The 21,374-nt window shown below is 47.0% G+C and overlaps 1 long non-coding RNA gene across 3 annotated transcripts in view; it reads left to right on the top strand.

The window, feature by feature from the left end:
- Window positions 1-15,701: 15,701 nt before the first annotated feature.
- The window catches only part of LOC122233192, a 61,186-nt gene continuing 55,513 nt past the window's right edge, over window positions 15,702-21,374 (top strand). For all 3 annotated transcript variants that reach the window (XR_006210689.1, XR_006210688.1, XR_006210690.1), the window contains exons 1-2: window positions 15,702-15,883; window positions 16,190-16,697. This is a non-coding gene — a long non-coding RNA (uncharacterized LOC122233192). The remainder of the gene's footprint in view (window positions 15,884-16,189; window positions 16,698-21,374) is intronic.

Genomic DNA, 21,374 nt, shown 5'->3' with positions numbered 1-21,374 from the left:
GTTCACAGGGAGGCACCGGGCTCCGGCCGAGCATCGGGCATCAGACCAGCAGGGACCCACGAGCACAAGGGAGGCCAGCTCGCTCGAGTCCCCTGAGCAAGCCTCTGCCTTTCGTGGCCTTGATTCACTACAGAGCTCCTGGCATTTTTGCAAGACTTTGGCCCCCTCTTCTGGATGATCTACCTCCCAGCTGCCATTTCCTGAACACACGGACGAGTCTGTTACACGGAGACCGAAACCGAACGCTTATTACCGGTAGCAGTCTGCCGTAATCCTGGCTCTGACACCCTTGGGAGTGACCCTCAAAGGGACAAGCTCCGTCAATCAGCAGCCTGAGTGTGGGGAGTGCAGACTGGTTCCTTCAGCCGTATCCTTCTCTCCACGGAAGTTCAGAGAGTTGTCCGCACTGTCCCAAAAAGAGAGCAAAAAACATATTTCAACTTACATTCCTAATTGCAATCATACTATGAAGCTTCAGCTCAAAACTTGAAGCCCGGGACCCACATTTTTTCTTTGTCTGTATAGAAGCCAATGAGACAGACATCAGCAAAGGGCCTGTCCTCATACCTGCTCACCCGGCCCAAACTGCTGGGTCTGCTTGGAGTGGCGAGGTGGGGGTGATGCCCATATCAGGCCACGGTGAAATCCCAGTCCGTCGGAGCACATAGGCCCTGGGATTTTGTAAGGCCTGATAGTGATCCCAAAGATGTCCTCATCCCTGAAGCCTGGGGATATGTTACTTTAGGTGGCCAAAAAGACTTCGCTGATGTAAGTAGAGGACCCTGTGGGGAGATTATCCTGTAGTAGCTGGGTGGGCTTGGTATAATCATTAGGGTTTTCATAAGGGGGAGGCACAGGGGATGTGACTCCAGACAGAGGCAGCCATGTGACCAAGGGACAGAAGGACAGAGGGAGCGGTTTGGAGACGCTCCCCGCTGGCTTTGAAGACGGATGAAGGAGACCACGGGCAAAGGATACGGGTGGGCTCCCGAAGCTGCAAAAGGCAAGGGAACAGGTTATCCCGCAGCCCTACCAACCCATCCCAGAAAGTCTGACTTCCAGACCGTAAGAGAGGAAACTGGCACTGTTTCAAGTCACTGAGTTGGCAGTAACTTGTTACAGCAGCCATCAGGCACTAATACAGGCATGTGACGGTAAAATGATGAAAGCTTCGCTTGCTAAGAGGAGAGACAGAGAGTTCCCGTTGCCCGTTTGAGGTAACAGGCTAGGCAGCTTCCTGCTGGTTGCTCATTTTTCTAACAGCTCAGGGGCTACTTAAACACCTCAGGGCTGAGATGTTCTGTATTCACCTCCTTCAACTTAAGGGAAGGAACAGAAGCAGACGTGGAAACTCTTCTCAACCCGAGTATATTTATTTATCTCTCCATTGAGCCCTTTCAACCCACTCATCCCTGAATGTGAACTCGAGTCTTTTCTAAAACACTCTTCACAATGTAGGATTCTCAGGGGCCATTCTCACAGCATAGAAAGCAGGAGGAAAGCCGTATAATAATGACAATAAAATACAACATCACATGCTTACTATTGTCTCATCCTGCCCATCTCATTGATTGAATATAAATATTACTCTAGGGGCGCCTGGGTGGCTCACTCGGTTAAGCATCTGACTCCGGCTCGTGGATGATCTTGCAGTTCATGAGTTTGAGCCCCACCTCGGGCTCTGTGCTGGCAGATCAGAGCCTGGAGCCTGCTTCCGATTCTGTGTCTCCTTCTTTCTTCGCCCCTCCCCCACTCATGCTCTTTCTGTGTGTCTCTCTCTGTCTCTCAAAAATGAATGTGTTAAAAAAATTTTTTAAAGGTTTTATTTTGAGAGAGAGACAGAGAGCACAACTGGGGAGAGGCAGTGAGAGAAGGGGAGAGAGAATCCCAAGCAGGTTTCACACAGCCCCACTCGGGGCTTGAACTCCTACACCATGAGATCATGACCTGAGCTGATATCAAGAGTCAGCCGCTCAACGGACTGAGCCACCCAGGCACCCCAGAAAATAAGTGTTTTCCAAGCCACTCACTTACTACCAAACCTCACTTTGCCAGAACATATTTCTCTTAAAAACACAGAAATTTAAAAGGAATAAAACCATAGGTAAAGATTCCCAAAGGAAAGAAATAGATTACAATTCCCTAATATGGCCTTTAGCAAACACTGACTTAAGTTTGGCTCAACAATGAGCAAACTCATGGCAGAACTAGCTATCAACACATCTGTGCCTTCATTTGAATATGGCAATGAAGAAAAAGGAATGTTTTCTCACTGCTGAAGAGCCCTTGAACCACAGGGCAGTTTCCAACCACTGCTGTGATATTTAGGAAACAAAGTCAGATGATCAGACTGGGGGGTGGGGCTGGGGGGGGAGCAAAGTATCAGAACAGCAAGGGTGTTGTTTCTTTCACCCCTTTTCTTAAGGCTCAAAGGCACATGGCAGAAAGTAAAGCCTTCTCAGCCCCTGGTTCCCTCTGCTGCTTACCTTACGACCCCACTGTGCCTCCCAGGGCCAGCATGCCAGGAATCCACCTGAACAAGAAAGAAAAGGGCAGGGGAGTGGGGGGGGCGGTGTAAAAGGACTGGGGTCCTCACTGTGACCGATGCTGAGGTCTGATCAGCTTCCTGGCTTCACCACACGCAGAAAATTAAAAGACCATAGCCGGCCGTGTGCTTCTGAATGTCTAGTGAGACCCCTCCCCCCCAACATCACATCCCTGTCGCGAAGGATTATATTCACCAAGGTGAGGAATCAGAGCACAAAGGACCGTCTAGATGATTCCACAGCAAATGTTGAAAACACAGAACGGAAGGATGAGAAAGTATGTCGTCCTCAACCGCCCTTCAGAAATGATTTGCACTGGGGGCTCCTGGGTGGCTCAGTCAGTTAGGCACCTGACTTCAGCTCAGGTCATGATCTCACAGCTTATGGGTTCGAGCCCCACATCAGGCTCTGTGCTGACAGCTCACAACTTGGAGGCTGCTTCGGATGCTGTGTCTCCCTCTCTTCTGCCACTCCCCTGCTCACACTCTGTCTCTCTCTCCTTCAAAAATAAACAAACACTAAAGAAAGGTTTTTTTTTTTTAAAAGAAAGAATTTTCATTGGTCAAAATGTCCCTGTTGACCATTTAGATGCTCTGTAAAATACACACATCAGCTTTGAAAGATGAGGACAACAAAGAGAAGATAAAATGCCTTGTTTACATTCAAATATGTCACTGAAGTGATATTTGATATACTGGATCAAATAAAATATATTATTAAAATTAATTTCACCTGTTTTTTTTTTATATGGCTACTAGGACATTTAAAATGACATTCGTGCTCACAGTCAAGGCTGGCGTTGTGTCCTTCCTGCACAGTCGTGGTCTCAGCGGAGCCCCAGGACCCTCAAAGCCCTGGCGGCCCCCCGTTCCACTGCCCTATTGCACCAGGACATGTCTCAACCTTCTCCGGCTGCCGTAACAGAGCATCACAGACTGCGGGGCTTAAATAGCAAACTTTGCCATCTCCCGGTTCCGGAGGCCAGAAGTGCAAAGTCAAGGTGAGACAGAACTGATTCCTTCTGGGGGCCACGGGGGAAGGATCTGCTCCGGGCTTCAGTCTCTGGCTTGTAGACATCCCTCTTTCTCTGTATGTTTACATGGTGTTCCCTCGAGGTCCGAAGTCCTCCCTTTTCTGAGGACTCTGCTGTCTACGTAAGAGCCTAAAGACCTCATTTGAACCTGGCTACCTGTGTCAAAGCCCTCTCTAAATAGGGTCACATTCTGAGTTCCTGGAGGTTAGCACGTCAACGTGTGAATTCGGAGGGGGACACGCAATCCAGCCCATAACAGGGCATGAATCCGGAGAAATCTCCTGTGGCCAAATCGTGGCATTTGTCAAATCAAAGGAATAGCGGTATTTTATTACGCTCCTTATATGATAGCCTCCTCTGTGTGCTAAATCTCCACACATGCATAGATCCGCGTGGTTTATACAGTCCTCCAGGAGCCGTGACAGGTAATTTACTCCGATGTCACTCAGAGGTCCAATTTGTTTCAGATTCCCCCCGCTCCAAAGACTCAAACTTATCTTTTTTCTGAAGAATCTTTAGATTTTTCTCATAAAAGAACCAGCTACATCAATGCATAATTCATTATTAGTGTCGCTATTGAAGGATTCAAGCTTAATATGATGCTAGATTGCCAAATGCTTTTATTACACCTAGTACAATTTGTTTTCATTCCTGTCTCAATTAAAAATTTAAAATGGGGGCGCCCGGATGGCGGGGAGGGGTGTGACTCTTGATTTCGGTTCAGGTCATGATCTCGCCGTTCATGGATCGAGCCCTGCATCAGGTGTGGAGCCTGCTTGGGATTCTCTCTCTCCTTCCCTCTCTGCCCCTCCCCCCCCCAAAATAAATAAACTTCAAAAAATTTTTAAATGTTTCTGAGTTTTATGTTTTTTAATTTTTTTAAATGTTTATTTATTTTTCAGAGAGAGACAGAGTGCACGCTAGGGAGGGGCAGAGAGAGAGGGAGGCACAGAATCCAAAGCAGGCTCCAGGCTCTGAGCTGTCAGCACAGAGCCCAACGCGGGGCTTGAACTCACGAATCGCGAGATCATGACCCGAGCCTGAGTTGGACACTCAACTTCCTGAGCCACCCAGGCGCCCCTAAATGTTTCCGAATTTTGAAACACTCGATTTAAAAATCTCCAAGTTTGTTGGCTTGAAAAGCTTGTCACCATTATACATGTGCAAAGCGGGCCAGTTTAGAATTTTTTCTATCGTCCATATGTGTATTGCAGAAGGGCAGAGGAGCTTAGATAAAGAAAAACAAGGTTGTAAAACCCACTTTAGCAAATCCTGGGTCTAGGATGGTTTGCTGTGGGGGCAGGATTGAAGGAATCTGCAGAAACTAGAGACATTTTTGCAAATAATTACGAGCCTTTTGCCTTCTGGCTTGACTCGAAGTCGCGTCTGACCCAAGCCGGATTTTAGAGCTGACCACATATCTTACACCTGGGTGTGGGGGGCCAGTGGGAGTTTGGATATCAGGAATTCCTCAGGGACAGGAGCCCCTCAAGAGGACAGAGCTGGATGGAAGGGGTGGATGTCTGCTGTGCACCCCGAGCCTCCCCTTTGCCTCCTGCATCACGTTGGGGAGGTTCCAGCCTTCGGGACGCTGCACGTGAGCTCACGGGTGACCCGTCCAAGGGTGATGGCAGGCAGTTCTACACAGTGGCTCGCAGCTGATTGACTGTTCCTCGTCTGAGAAAGAGCAAATGAAATAAAAATCCCGGGGACATCGTGTGAGGCATCTAATTCCACCTCCTGGATTTATGGCCCTCACTTTTTATTTTTATTTTTTTAAGTAGACATGAATGGCCAGCGGGGCCGTGGGTTCAGCCACACAAAGCATTGCTCTCCTCCCACTGCCTTCCAACCTGCAAGTGCGTTAGGTGAAAGCTGTCCTTGAATCTGAGCCTTTGGGGCAGTTCTTCAGACGTTTCACTGCGTGGAACTTTTGTTCTACACCTGCCATGTACATCCCTTCGGTGTTAGCGGAATAAGGAACCCCCCGAGAGGAGCGGGGTGATATCACCCCTCCCCAGAGTCTGAGCAGCCCCAGCTTCACACTCCCAAGGCCGCAGGGAAGGCTGGAACCTGGATTCCCGGATTTCAGGGTGCAGGCGGCAGGTTTCTGTGCTCATCTTTATTAACTTAGTGCTGCCATCACACCGGAGGCCTTGGGTCGGGGCCGGACTGCTTCTGTGCTCGCTGCTGTTCCAAGCCCCGAGTAGCAGTGGCTTGGGTCCCCTATGCGAGTTGCTCTGTAGAGAGTCACAGATGGAAACCCGTCCTGGGCAAGCGGCAGGCTCGCCCCTTGCGGGGGGCAGATACGTGGGTCTCCTCTGTTCCTAACGGGCAAGGGCGTCACTTGTCCCCTCCCATCGCTAGAGCATTCCTGGGGACATTGTGGGGGCTCTCCCACATGGATGCCAGGGCACTGGGACGGAGGGGATGTTGCATGGGGCTCACCCCATGGAGGTGAAGGATCACGGTGGGGGGGGGGGACACTGCAGAGGGATTTGTGCACAGGCAACAATATGGAACGTTCAGCGCTAAGATTCCTTTTTAAAAAATTTTTTTAAATGTTTTATTTATTCTTGAGAGAGAGAGAGACAGTGTGTCTGGGCAGGGGCAGAGAGAGAGGGAGACACAGAATGCAAAGCAGGCTCCAGGCTCCGAGCCGGCAGCACAGAGCCTGACCCAGGCCTTGAACCCACCAACCGTGAGATCGTGACCTGAGCCGAAGTCCGATGCCTAACTGACTGAGCTGAGCCACCCAGGCACCCCCGATGATGCCAAGATTCTATGCTCTCCTAATCTTTTCCTGATGTCTCTCAAGATCTAACTGCTGGTCCTTTTAAACACATTAAAAAAAATTTTTTTTTTAAGTTTATTTATTTTTGAGACAGAGAGAGACAGAGCATGAACGGGGGAGGGTCAGAGAGAGTGGGAGACACAGAATCAGAAGCAGGCTCCAGGCTCCGAGCCATCAGCCCAGAGCCCGACGCGGGGCTTGAACTCACGAACCGCGAGATCATGACCTGAGCCGAAGTCGGACGCTTAACCGACTGAGCCACCCAGGCGCCCCTAAACACATTTTAATCAGCAGTGAACAGCCCATGCTTTCCTTTGAAATGGCTGGTTGACCTTCATCGTGAGGGTGGACGTTCTAGTGCGGCTCCTGAAGCTGTCCTCGTAGACAGGAGCAGCGGAAAGTGGGGTAAAAACCACGTCCGCACACGAGTGTCTCTCAATTCCTTTTCCGTTTTGTGGAATGTTCTAACCATACTGCTGGTCTACTCAGGGCTATTTTGTTTTCCAGTAAGACGCGTCTGCTCAGCGTCATTTACTCCAAACCCAGAGGGATCGTGCTAATGGCACGGAAGCTCCCAGAAGGGCTCCAGATCAGAGCCACCCACTCTGGGTAAACCTCCCCTCAGGCTCTCCCGCCTCTCCCCTCGCCACCCCCAGCTTCTCACTCCACCTTGCTTTACTTTTTCTCCTGTTCCAGACTGATCTGTCTGCTTTTGCTGAGCCCTTGGTAAATACGGCCGCACCAGACGTCCCAAACTTAAATATCCTCAATTAAAATGATCCGCGTGTACAGAGCGGCATCCCTCACGTCCAGGTCCCAGGTGTTGGAGATAGGATGTGGTTGGCCCTGTTTGGGACCAGGTCTCCTCTCGCCCCCCTACACACACACCCCCACAGGCTGACACAGGATTAAGTAACAGACACAAAGCCACCCTATGGGTGTAAGAATACATACCAAGAGATTAAAAATAGAGAGAAAACAGAGCCAACATACTAAAAGTATTTACTACAATTATCTAATTCCACTCTGTCTCCTACTTTATTTTTTTTTGGGGGGGGGGAATTGGTAGCAATATCAACTGAAAAATATTAAGAGTCCTTATCTCTCAGACAGAACGAAAATTAACCATCATTTCACATCTATGGTCCTCACAGATGGCTAATTAGAAAGCTCACCCTGTTCACGGACTTTAGAATTTAAATAAATAAACAAATGTGTCTGGGGTTAGTGTACAAATAGCAGGTGATCCATTGGCCCAGTCAAGTGAGGGAGGCCATGGCAGGGTCACTATAACCCCTGTCCTTCCACCATGTGGTCAGCAAATCCAACACACTGGCTTTTTGAAGGCAAACCTTCAAGGTTCCCTTTTCCACCCTCGGTCTTCTCTTTGACGTAATTCGGCGAAGGTTTTGTCAACGCAGGCTTCCAAAAATTAATGGGAAAAAAAAACAGAATAAAATCTAAAGCCTAGATAGAAACTTCATCTTTTGAAATTCAGCACTAGATTCATAACCCGTACCCATCAGATGATTTACATGTGGACAGTCAGCCGCAAGATCGTTGTTTCCCTGGAAGGGAAAAGTGGTATCGTTTCAAAGGAAATCAAATAAATAAACGTGTGCTGCTGCGGAAGAGGAAGCGAAGGCACCCGATTGCAGGGAGCCCGGTGGCCATGGGAGCTCTCCACGGGGATTTCTGCTCTTATCCCGGACCTTGTGGGGTCTGGAATCCCAGAGCTAACAATGGAAGTAATAATAAACACAGGGCTGAAGACAGAGACAAATTGCTTTGAAGATCTGGTGTTTTGTGTCCACGGAGACAAGTAAAGAAACAGTCCTTCTCAGATCACTTTCATCATTGAGACCATGTGACCACAACAGTCTCTGAGGCACAAAAAATGGAATGGGAGAAAGCCAGCTTTGGTATGCAAGGCGTTAGTAGCTGTATAGACAAAATGCTCCAAGTTTAGTTTAGGCTGAAAATGCTCCAAGTTTAGTTTAGGCTGAAACTAAAGGCTAACAGTTAATAACAGGTGACGTTTTAAGGAAAAGCAAAATAGGGGATAATGAAATACAGACACATGGCAAAACTTGGTAGCAGATTGACAGTGGACCGATTTATCTGGAGAAAATCATGAAAACCTATAGGTCATCGTTGATGCTAAGAACTTATTAAACAGGTTATAAAGCAATTACGTTTTTCCATTCTGAAGACTCTGTTTGATATCGCCCTAAGCTTAATTTACTCTCCTGTTTGGTTCTTTCATTTCTTTGTGTTGGAAATAACTTTCAAGAGAAATAATGCCATTTGGAATCAATGTTTCTTTTTCCTGAAATTGATAACAAGTGTCAGGTCACCATAAAAACGTTTCTGAATTTCCCAAGACGGGATACATCAACGAACACAGCCAGGGCTATCTTGGGTGTGGATGACAGAGGCAATTCAAACCTGCTGTAGCAGGAGAGGCATCCTGTCTTTATGTAATCAAGATGCTCAAGAGCAGGCTTCAGGTCCAGCTGTATCCAAGGTACCAACGATATCTTGGATCAGGTCTTACCCTCTCCATTCCTGCCTTCCTCGGATTAGCGGCATTTTTCTTCTGTTTTCTGCAGTAACTCTTCCCTTGTTTTCTGCATGTGTTGGTATCTCTTATTTACCTGCTCATGTTCGGGAGCTGCCATGACCAGGAGCTGGTGTGTACCTCCTGAACCCAGGTGAAAACCCTCTTCCCTGGGAGCGAGTGTGGTTTGGATAGCAGGACCCTGGCATGGGTGATATGTGGAGAGTGCAGGCTGAGGGGCTCTCCTCCAGGGTGGGGGAGTCCCTGACTCAGGTACCGTCCTGCTCTAACCTGCGTTACCTTCCCGTGCAGTGCCCATCTCGCTCCCACTCCTCAAAGGCAAAGCGGCGTGAAGGATTCTTCAATTCCCCATCTCCCCCTCACCCTGTTGGACTTCTGGGCCCCTCACCCCACCAAACAGCCCCCCTCATGTTCCCCCAGCCTTGTTGTTGCCAGTCCTAGTAGATCCCAGGCACCGCTGTACCTGACCTCTCAGCAGCAGGGGACAATTGTGACAGCTCACACCTCCTTATCGCCAGCTCAGTGCCACCGTATCTTCCCGCTTTCCTTCCTGCCTCCCAGAAGGTCCCAACTCCCTCTGACTACTGAGCATGCGAGTCCTGCAGAACTCAGTCCTGGGCGTTCCCCTCTCCTACCCTCCATCCACACCTTTGCCTGCTTCCCTCATCTATGTAAGAAGACACGATACACACGCTCACTCAGTACGTGTGCTGATGAATGAATGAATGAATGAATGAGCTGCCCGGGTGGAGTGAGCACGCCAGCACTCTTAAGTAACTCCTTCCAAGCCTGGCTGGCATTGACCTCTGCAGGACCACTCAGGACACCCCCACCAGGGAGCTCCCCAGGGCATGGCTTTGCCGCAGCTGGCCAGGACCGCCTCCCAATCCTTTCTGAACCTGTACATCGTTGCAGAGGTGGGATGGTGAAGGCGGGCTCGTCCCCCGGAATTCTGTGTTTCCTGGGTACTTGCAGAGAACCGTTCTCCCCGCCATGTTCCTTTATCCGCCCACTGATGGTGCAAATGTCCCGGTTTGGAAAACGATCCTTTCCCATGTAATTATCACAGCTTTGTGAGCTGGCCCCAGAGAGGTGTCATAGCAATGACGCCAGTGGTCCCCACAGCTGAGGAAGCCAGGCACCCAAAGCTTATTCCCTATTCCGAGAAACAGCACCTGAGAACCTGATTTGGGTCGACTACTTTAATATGCTATGAGTGAAATAAGTACATTGAATTTCCACGGACAAATCACAGACAACAATGCTTTCTTTAAAAATCAACACCACAGAGGGGCGTCTGGGTGGCTCAGTCGGTTGAGCGCCGACTTTGGCTCAGGTCACGATCTCGCGGTCCGTGAGTTCAAGCCCTGCATCGGGCCCCTGTGCTGACAGCTCAGAGCCCGGAGCCTGTTTCAGATTCTGTGTCTCCCTCTCTCTGACCCTCCCCCGTTCATGCTCTGTCTCTCTCTGTCTCAAAAATAAATAAACGTTAAAAAAAATAAATAAATAAACACCACAGGGGCACCTGAGTGGCTCAGTCAAAGAATCTGACTCTTGATTCAGCTCAGGTCATGATCTCATGAGGTTCATGAGTTCGAGCCCCCCCCCCCCCATCGGGCTTGCTGCTGTCCGCCTGTCAGCCCAGAGCCCTCTTCAGATCCTCTGTCCCCCTACTTTGCCCCTCCCCCGCTTGCACGCTCCCCAAAACAAATATTTTAAATAAATAAAAATAAAAAAGTAAAAATAAGCACTACAAAAATGTGTTTGATTTTTGGGGGTGTTTAAAAATAAAAGCACGAGTACATGGTGACAAAATCCATTAAAAGCAAAGGCCTTTTTTGTCTCATGGCGGAATAACAAACATGTCAGAACCCTCAAAAGCCATTTTGACATGTAATTTTATCTTTCCTGACAAAAGTTATCAATTTTGTCATCAGCAATTGTCTAGACATAAAAAAAAAAATTAAACTTTATTGCTACTATTTCAGCAGCTGGGAAAAAGAGAGAAAAATCAAACGTTCTTTTACAGCAAAATGCTTTTGCCTATAAATAATACAGTAAAGTCATGTATGTACGTGTCTATGTATATATGTGTGTGTGCTCTTTGATTTTAGATAGTGCTTCATTCTCCTGTTAATATGCTACACGTGAATTTGAAACTAAAAATATTAAGCATTGATATATAAAAGGAACACTAAACCCTTAAAAAAGAAAAAAATGAATAATAACACTACCAGGATAATTTATGTTTGTAATTTTTGTCTTGACTGTTTGGGTCATATTTACTGCTTTGAAACTTTAACGTGGACATACTCAAAAGTGCCCACTTCTACAGAATTCCCATTTGATTTTCCGTTTAAAAAGTACCAGTCTCTAAAAACAGATTAGGGAGGCAAACCATAAGACACGGTTAAGTACCAACGGAGGGTGCTGGCAGGGTGTTGAGTGGGGGGTGGGCATTAAGGAGGGCACTTGTTGGGATGAGCACTGGGTGTTATATGTAAGTGATGAATCACTAAATTCTACCCCCGAAACCATCATCTCACTGTACATTGACTAACTTGGATTTAAATAAATTTTATAAACTTTTTTTTTTTTAACGTTTATTTATTTTTGAGATGGAGAGAGACACAGCATGAACAGGGGAGGGGCAGAGAGAGAGGGAGACACAGAATCGGAAGCAGGCTCCAGGCCCTGAGCCATCAGCCCAGAGCCCGACGCGGGGCTCAAACTCACGGACCGTGAGATCGTGACCTGAGCCGAAGTTGGCCGCCCAACCGACTGAGCCACCCAGGCGCCCCTTAAATAAATTTTAAAAAATGAAGTCTCATCAGAACCTGGGTCTACTCTACATTGTGCAACACCTCCACCTAGTGACCTTATGGCTTCATTACACAGCAGCCAAAAAAACTTCACCGCATTCAAGAGAAATCTTTTTTTAATTTTATTTATTTCATTTCGAGACTCGTATTTATTTCTGTATTTATTTAGAGAAAGTCTTTTTTCAAATAGTAACAACCGTTAAAACAATTAAATGTATACATTTATACAACCCATAAGCAAAGACACCAGACCAGGATATTTAACACGCAGCACACATCAAATACATCTTAACATTTTGTAAGCTGAGAATCGTTACCTTTCTGAACAACCTAAAATGTTCCATTTCCTGGGGTTAAATTCCCGAAGATATTTTAAAGAACGTTAATTAAGTTACACAGGAAAGTATGAACTATCTGTTAACCACCCAGACCAGGGCTGGCAAAAAGCCAAAATGAGATTCATTCATTCAACAAATTCGTGCTGAGTTCCAGCCAAATGCCAGGCACTGTGTGGTTGATACACGTGAATGAGACGATCCCTGCCCTTAAGCAGCTTGGGGTCAATGGTTGTCTTCTCTAAAGTGACTCTATGATAATTAACCCCAAGCCATCAGAGATAAAAGGAGCACCCACATGTAACAAAAGAAATGTAAGTTCCCCGTTTATCTGTGCAAAGTAATATGACTCAGTGATTTATGACCTTCTTACTGTGTGTGCCTAAACTGCCATGAAACATAGCAGGTATTCTGCACACACTTTTCCATTCCAAATTTAACGTTGCTGAAAACACAGTGAATGCAGGCTTTACTGTTTCGTAGCCACGTGAGGGGATGGTCTCCCGCAAATTTAAAGATAGCCAGAGCGGCCACCCCTGCTCTTCCTTCAAGTGCAGGAAATAAAAACACATTTGAGTAACACTCAAGAAAATAATATCTAAGAGTAGATCTTAAAAGCTAAAATATTATGTCCAAGATGATGTTATTAGACCAAAAATGGTCACTGCCTCATATGCCTTGGCTGACACTCTTCATATGCATTAGCGTCTCAAAAAGCTGTGTTTACAATTATTATCTGGTCCACTTGAGACCGACACTCTGAGGTCATGCATGAGGTCCCAGCAAGTCCACACTGGTAGCAGACACGATCTCGGGTTTGGGAATCTCTGGGTCCGGCTGCAGGGCCAACTAAACAAACACACTGTCTCGCTGAATAGCACATGAATAGCAATCTTTTGAAAACACGACTGAGCTGGAAAGACAGCAAAGGGAGACGTCCCACCCAGACAGCAGAAGATGGTTAGCACGTGACCACACAGACCTTTGCTGAGCACAAAATTCTTGCCAGCATGGACACAGAAAAGCAAACGAGTAAGTAAAGCACACAGCACGTTGGTGGTAAGTTCTATGGAGGAAAAAAGCCAGGGAGGGGCAGTGCAGTGGAGATGGCGAGAGCACCGGGAGTCAAGATAGAAAGGTCAGGAAAGGTTGCTGAAAAAGTGACATCTGGGCAAAAGTCCTAGGCGAGTAAGGAAAAAGAGTGAAGTCCAGGGAAAGGATGTGCCAGGCAGAGGTCAGGACTGGAATAAAGCCTCACAGCAGGGTTCTCAGGAATAGGAAGTTGGCCTGGAGGCTGAGGGCTGAGTGGGGGTAGGAGGAAGGGCATTGAATTGGGGGTGGGGGGGATGGCGAGCAGGCCATGTGCAACCTCGTAGATCCCAGCGAGGAAGTTGGTTTTTCTCCCCTAATTTAACTTAAAAAAAAAAAAAAAAGGCAGTTCACCCATTTCCCTGGCCTCTGACAACCACCCACCCAATCTGCTCTCCACTAAAAAAGAGCCCGTCTCTGTTATGGTGGTGGTTTGGGGGGCATTCAGGGAGGGGTTAGATTCCGCATGTAAGTGAAATCATATGGTATTTGTCTTTCCCCATCTGACTTATTGCATTTAGCATAATACTCTCTAGGTGCATCTCTGTTGTCACACGTGGCAAGAGTTTGTGGCTGAATTTGTTTATGGCTGAATAATATTTTAATTTTTCAGTGTGTGTGTGTGAGACATTTCTTTTTTCATTCATGTGTTGATGGATACTTAGGCTGTTTCCACATCTTGGCCATTATAAATAACGATGCAACCAATGTGAGAGTGCAGATATCTTTTCAAGTTAGTGCTCTTGTCTTCTTCTCATAAATGTACAGCAGTGAAATTGCTGGATCATACGGTAGATCTATTTTTTCATATTTTGAGGAACCTCCATGGGCTGCACCAGGTTACATTCTCACCAACAGCGTACGACGTTTCCCTTTTCTCCACATCCTTGCCAACACTTGTTATTTCTTGTCTTTTTGAATTTTTTTTTAACGTTTATTTATTTTTGAGACAGAGAGAGACAGAGCATGAACAGGGGAGGGGCAGAGAAAGAGGGAGACACAGAATCCGAAGCAGGCTCCAGGCTCTGAGCTGTCAGCACAGAGCCCGACGCGGGGCTCGAACTCACAGACCGCGAGATCATGACCTGAGCCGAAGCCGGACGCTTAACCAACTGAGCCACCCAGGTGCCCCTCTTGTCTTTTTGATAATAGCCAGTCTGACAGTTGTGCAGTGACATTTCATTGCATTTCCCTGACGATGAGTGATGTTGAGCATTTTCTCATGGACCTGGTGGCCATCTGGATGTCTTCTTCGGAAAAATGTCTAGTCGGATCTTCTGCCCATTGGTTAATAGCAGAGTCGTGGGAGTTCCTTGTCACAGGCTGAGATGGCTTCTTGATGTGGCAAACACCATCATCGTCTGGTCCACTCTGGCCAGGAAGATCAAGAATTGTTTATGACCATTCAAATCTAGACCCTTCTCTCCCTGTTCTTCCATCTCTGCTCTGCAGCTCTGATGAGAAGCAGAGGAGTGTTTGCTCCCTGCAGGTAGGATTTCTATGCCAGGGGCCCCTACCTAGCTCCCAAGAATTGCTTTGTTCCAGGAATGTTGGGACCAGGTCCTGCAAAACAAATTCATCTCAGTTGGAACCTTCATCCATGCCCCACACCTGACTTCCCTGCAATTTCCTAGGGTAGTAGGCTGTGCCACCTGTGGAAAGTCTGGAAACCATACAAGGAACCAGGAGTCTCCGTGTTAAGAGATTAGAGATTCCAGAACGCGAGAAATAGATTTACCACAGGGTGGGATCCACTCCATGCTGCCTTCATCGTCACATCCCCAAGTACGCACCTAGGGCTGTAAACACTGCAATGCTGAGCGGTAGAAAGGATTTCAGAAGGCGCAGAAGACTGGGAGGAAACCAAATCTGCCTCTGAACTTGAACTCCCTCACCAAAAAGCTTGTGACACCGAGTATATCCCATCACCTCTCTGAGATGGTATATCAACCATCTCAATGGTTGCTGCTGGTGTGTGTGTGTGTGTGTGTGTGTGTGTGTGTGTGTGTGTTTTAAGGTAGACTCGAATACAAAGGGGAGTGAATGGTCTTCTGAATCCAGAAGGGTACACTGAACCAGTGCTTATCGCTTGGCATGTGGCTCATTCTTCACAGGTGGCATCTTATTTGATGGTCGGAACAAGCAGCCGTCGCTGGCCACGCCCACGGGCAGAGGGGGACACTGAGTCTCCGTAGCCTCTCACCCCGCCCCTGGTGACTCAGCGTCAGCCAGAATCTGCCCTGGGCCCTCCGGCTGCCAGCCTCCCCTGCACACCCACGGCCCGAGTTTTCCTGTCCCCGCGCCCACCCGACTCCGCAGAGACGCGCAAGCACCTACCAGCCCCCTCCACAGCCGAGTCGACTTCCGGGGGCGGCTCCCCGCGGCCGGAGGCGGGGCTGCGCATGCGTACAAGGCACGGCGGGGGAAATTGGGTGGGGGGTTCATTCCCAAGATGCTGTGCGGTGAGCTCCCGCGAGGCTCCACGCGGCCGTAGTCGACGCCGCGGAGGGGACGCGTGGAAGTGACGGTGTCTGTCGCGGGAGGTCCCCGCAGGGTTGTGGGGCGATGGGTCAGCTTCTCCCCGCGTGCGGCCCCGCTCCGGGCCAGGCCGCGCTCGCTCCGGGAGACCCTCCGGCCCGCCAGGCGCCGCCTGCCGGGATCCTCCCGAACTCCTGATGAGCGGGTAGGGTCCCGATTGCTTGGCAGGGTGATGGGGAGTGAGAACACGGTGCAGGGGGCCTTCCTAGGGCACCGCTGCCCCGTGGGAGGGGGCACGAGTTGTCTGGTAGAGAATAACTAACACTGACCTAGTCAACGTGAGAGCCGTCTCCACCAACCCCTCCCAAGAGTGCGATATGGTTTTGCCCCGGCCTTCCCCCCCCCCCCCCCGGCGCTTGCTCCTCTGCCCGTAACCCTCCGGCTTCTGCCCCGCCGGCGCTTCGGAGATTTCTGAGCTTCTTAGGGGACATGTTTCGGGCCTTCACTTAAGGTACGGGCCGTCTGCGGCAGCATTGGAACATCTGTTGAGATTTCCGCCCGGTATTCGTTTCCGTGATGGTAGTCGTGCTTCCTTTCCCGTGTGTGGGTTTCCTTCTCGGATCAGACCCTTCTCCGGTGTTCCTGTCCTCTGCGTTCCTTCAACTGGTAACTTCAGCCATCGCCTAAATGCCTCAATTCCTTGAGGGCACAGCTCCCTCCCGAGCACCAGGCCACCTGCTTCGCGGACACGGCCCCTTGCAAGCCCTGCAGTGATCTCAGACTCCACACCTTCCACCACAAGGTTGCACCTTCCTCCTGTGCTCCTGACCTCACCGAAGGATGACGTTCACCCAGCTGTCAGGCCCCAAACCTAGGGGTCCTGCTTCAGTTCGTCCTCTTCGCGTTCCTAAGAGGTTATTAAGTCATTTATCTTCTCCGCATCGCATCCCTAAATTACCGCGGCTGCCCCATTGCACTGCAATCCGTCTGTATTACCATCGGGGCCATCTTTTCAAACCGTGAGTGTTATTGATGTTAATTCCTCAGTTAATAATCCAGTTTTCTGTCCTGCAGGATGAAATCCAAACCTTGTTGTGTTGTCCTTAGGACCCTGGTCTGTTTGACCCCTTGCCCTCCATTTCTCCTTGGATTGGACTCTCACCAGTATTGCACACTTCATTCTAACCACACATAAACAGAGTCTTCTGAACTAGCCACAGGGCTCCGGGCGTCACCATCAGTGTTTCTCAACCTCCACGCTATTTACGTCTTGGACCAGATAGTTCTTTGTTGTAGGGGACTGACCCGTGCGGTGGCCGCTCTTTGGCCCCGCACTTGGCCTCTACCCATTAGATGCCAGCAGCACACCCACCCTACCTAGATTTTATCAAAAGTCCCCTGAAAAATAGCCCCCAGTTGAGAACAACTGGTATATGCGTTTACAGATGCTGTTCGTTTCGCCTATGTACAGTAGAGGTCTGATAGATCATCCCAATTTGAAAATATTTAGTTGAAGGAATGACAATAAAAATAAAACAAACCCAGAGAGTGGGGCATGTTGCAAGACAACTGATCTTATCTCTTCAAAAAATCAATGTCAGTTACCATATAGAACAAATCATTAAAAATGAAGAGTGCCGAAAGTGGTAGATATGTGGATAAGTATACGTTTTTTTACCTTTTTAGAGTAAATTCTTGGGGCGCCTGGGTGGCTCAGTCAGTTGGGCGTCTGATTTCAGCTCAGGTCATGATCTCGCAGTTCATGACCTCAAGCCCCATGTCAGGCTCTGTGCTGACAGCTCCGAGCCTGGAGCCTGGTTCAGATTCTGTGTCTCCCTCTCTCTCTGCCCCTCCCCTGCACATGCTCTGTCTCTCTTGCTCTCAAAAAGAAACAAAAAATAAGTAAATAAATTCTTGATAATTTACTGTTTAAGCAAAAATAGTACCCAAGTACAATGGTATAATAAAAAATATAACAGAAACAAAATGTATGATAATAGCACAAAAGATTGAAGCATTAAATGGAAATATATTATGAGGATTTTATGATATAGGTGAACTGGTACCATTATTTCAGGATAAATAGCAATAAGTTAAAGATGCATAATTGTGATACTGTAATTTATAATAAATACGTATTTGGTCTTCATTACCTTTCTGACACAGACCTTCTAAAACCCTTGGAATTTCCTAAGGGATGAGAGTAATAAAGATGTCTTTTGTTATGTTAAATCAGGTGACTTTGGAAAGCACCAAGAATGGGGCCTGGTCTCCAGGGAACCCAACCACGTGATTAAAATGTGATTGGAAAGTTGGAACTTTCAGTCCCACTCTCTTCAACCTCTGGAGAGGGGAAAGGGGCTGGAGGTTGAATCCATTACTAATGGCCACTTGATGTAATCAGTCATGCCTATGTCATGAACACCTCCATAAACACCCAGAAGGACAAGCTTCAGAGAGCTTCCAGCTTGGTGAATACAGGCTCAAGGAGATGGTGGGCTAGAAGAGGGCATGGAAACCTATGTCCTTTCCCTAGAACTTGTCCAGTGCATTTTTCCCATCTAGCTGTTTCCGAGTTCCTTTTAGAATAAACCAGTAATAAGTAAAATGTCTCTCTGAGCTCTGTGAGCAACTTTAGCAAGTTAATTGAACCCAAGGAGAGAGTTGTTGGAGCCTCTGATCTACACCCTATAGGTCAGAAGCACAGGTGACAGCCTGGGCTTGCATTGCAACATACGTCTGAAGTGCTCCTGTCTGAAGTGGAGGGGAGTGGGCAGTCTTGTGGAGCTGAGTGACTGTGTGATCTGGCAGTGTCTCCAGGTAGATTGTGTCATAATTGACTTGCGTTGTAGGACGCCGCCCTGGTGTCAGAGGATTGCTTGGTGGTGTTGGAAAACTCACACATCTTAATTGGAATTAGAATTGTAATAATATAAATTGGAGAGCAACCACTGAAAATGAAAGTGGTACAAATAAAAACTACATCAGAGAAAAATGGGATCGTAAAATAGAGAATTAATCCAAAAGAATACAGGAACAAAGAAGAAAGAAAAAGAAGAGATATGACAAATAAGAAAGATGATATATTTAAAGCCAAACATGCCACTATATTTATGTTACTTGTAAATGTTCTAAATACTCCCAATTAAAACATGGACGTTATGAAACTTAATGAAAACCAAGACTTAATCATATGCTATATATAAGAAATGCTTTTTAAATCCAAAGACACACGTAGGTTAAGAGTGAAGGATGGGGAAAAAAGGTAAACTGTGCAAATTCTAAAGTAAGATCTGCTAGAGTGGCTCTACGAATATTGGACCAAGGAGATTCCTGGATAAGGAACACTACTAATGAGAAAGATGAAATTTTCATAATGATAAGATCAGTTCTCTAACATAACTATCCTAAATGCATGTGAATCCAATAAGAAAGCTTCAAAAATATACAAGGCCAAAATTGTTGGGTGTGAAAGGAAAAAATAGAGAAATACACAATTCTAATGGAAGATTTTAACAGTTCTCTTCTTTCAAAAAGACTTGAAAATTTGAAACTTGAAAAACTTCAAAGTTTTGGTAGAAATCATTACCTTAACAGCCACAGACATCAGAGAAGCACTGCCATTAGATATGTTTCATATGATTATGCCTCTTTTCAAAGAATTTGCACCACTTCAGCAATGTTGTTATTTGTTATCCAAAGGAGATCAGCCTATTTTTCTCTGCCTATTCAGTTATAGACATTATTACCAAGTAATGGCTCATTACTGAAGGTTGTCCTAAAGACAAAGCAAAACACGTCCAGAGTCAGAGAGTAATCAATCCACATGCACACACAGTATAATTTATTTGTTCACAAAATGGTTATGGGACATACATTATGATATGTATACACGTCTGTTCTGTATTTGTGACATGGAGACTTACATACTGAATTTCAATTCCACATTCACAGAGATATGAGTTGACTTTACACTTCCATTTGTACTTACCACAGAAAGGTTTTCTTTGAAGTTGCACAGAGAAATAAACATATCACTGATGTGAACAGAGGTTTCTGCCCAAGTTTCAGAGATTTATTTCTTTTTCTTCCAAATTACATCAAATAACACATGCTTCTGGAGTGGTCCTTCTGGCCCACACGTGAGGGTCGGTGATCACAGCCCTGTGGGCGGCTTCCCCTTCCGTTTGGGAGCTCTGAAGGAACGGCGACACTTGCTGTGGCGGCGTCGGACCATTTGCTTCTGATGATCATCTGATGTTTCAGGAAATACCAGCTCATCTCCATCTATACGTGTTTTTAAACAAATAAAGCAGTAGCATCCTTTAAACTGTTAAAATGCCTCCTCATCCATTAATTTCACATTAATCTCACAATAAAGGAACTGCACAAATACCATACTGCTCCAGTTTTTAAAAGTTAAAACTCTATGCTTATGGCATCCATTATCCATTGTCAAGAATAGGAATGGAGCATTCATGAGCAGAATTTAATGTTCAATTTAAGCAGTACTTGAAAAATAAATCTGTGCTCACTTAGAGCTATAAAACAACATCCTTTCTTGAGAAGGAGAGAGCAGTTGCATTGGTGTCTTTCCCCTTTGTTTGGTCCTCATATGTCTATACTGTTTTCCTCCTACCAGATTTTTGTGGCATAAGGGCATTAGAATATTTTGTTGATGCGGCAGAGAAAAATGTAAAGGGTGAGTCTTTCTATAAATAAAAAAATTACAATTATTGTAACAAAGCACAGCATTTCTGAGGCCCACTATAGGAGAAAGAGGTGCAGAGGTGGGGTAGAGTGACCCCTCCCCAAGTCCCCTCTTTTGGAGGAAAGAATCAGCCTCTACTCCCTGCTGCTTCTGATGTTAGAGGAGGATGCAACTCTTCTTTAGACCCCTAGGAGTCCCAACGCCCACTCTATTTTAAACTGTCACCCAGAAACCCTCAAAACTGTCTTAGACTTTAAAAAGGAAATAAGACAGCTTGTTACAGGTTGAATTGTGTCTCCTCCTGAAAGATACCGATGTCCTAATCTCCAGTACCTGTGAATGTGACCTTATTTGGAAGTAGGGTTTTTATAGATGATCAAGTTAAGATGAAGTCATTGGGGCTTGTCTCTCACAGCCTTCAAAAGGAGCAAACTGAGACCCTGGTCTCAGACTTGTAGCCTCCAAGACTGCGGGGCAGTAGGTTTCTGGGGTGTAAACGCCCTAGTCTGTGGTACTTTGTCATGGCGGCTCTCGCAGATCAATACTTAGCTACACTATGCATTCCGTCCTATCAAATAAAATAAGAAAAAAAGAGAAATGAATCCACGTGGCTTTTTCATACCCCAAATCTGCTAGAGTCTAAAAATAGAGGTGGGGGAAGTTGAATTAGGGCTGGGGGGGCTGCATCTGCTGTCAGCACCTTCTAGACCCTCCGCGTGCTGGCAAGGGAATGCGTCTTCACAGTGAACCTTGTACATGTTGATTTGTGTCTACAGGTGCTCATGTCCAACCATGCCTGGATCAGTGCTGCTGAAAAATAACTGGAGAGTGCCAGAAACAGGGTTTTATCTATACAGATAGGCAAGGGTGAAGGAGAGCCACTCTTGGCCACCAGCGCGTTGAATCAATGTCACATCCTCCACTCGCTCACTCTGTGACGTCGGGCAGTCAGCTAGAGACATGGTCTCTTAGAAGTAGTTCTAAG

This window comes from Panthera tigris, chromosome D4, assembly GCF_018350195.1.
Source record: "Panthera tigris isolate Pti1 chromosome D4, P.tigris_Pti1_mat1.1, whole genome shotgun sequence".
Taxonomy (NCBI): Eukaryota; Metazoa; Chordata; class Mammalia; order Carnivora; family Felidae; genus Panthera; species Panthera tigris.
Note: the sequence above shows the minus strand (reverse complement) of the source record. Positions and strands in the feature narration are given on the sequence as shown.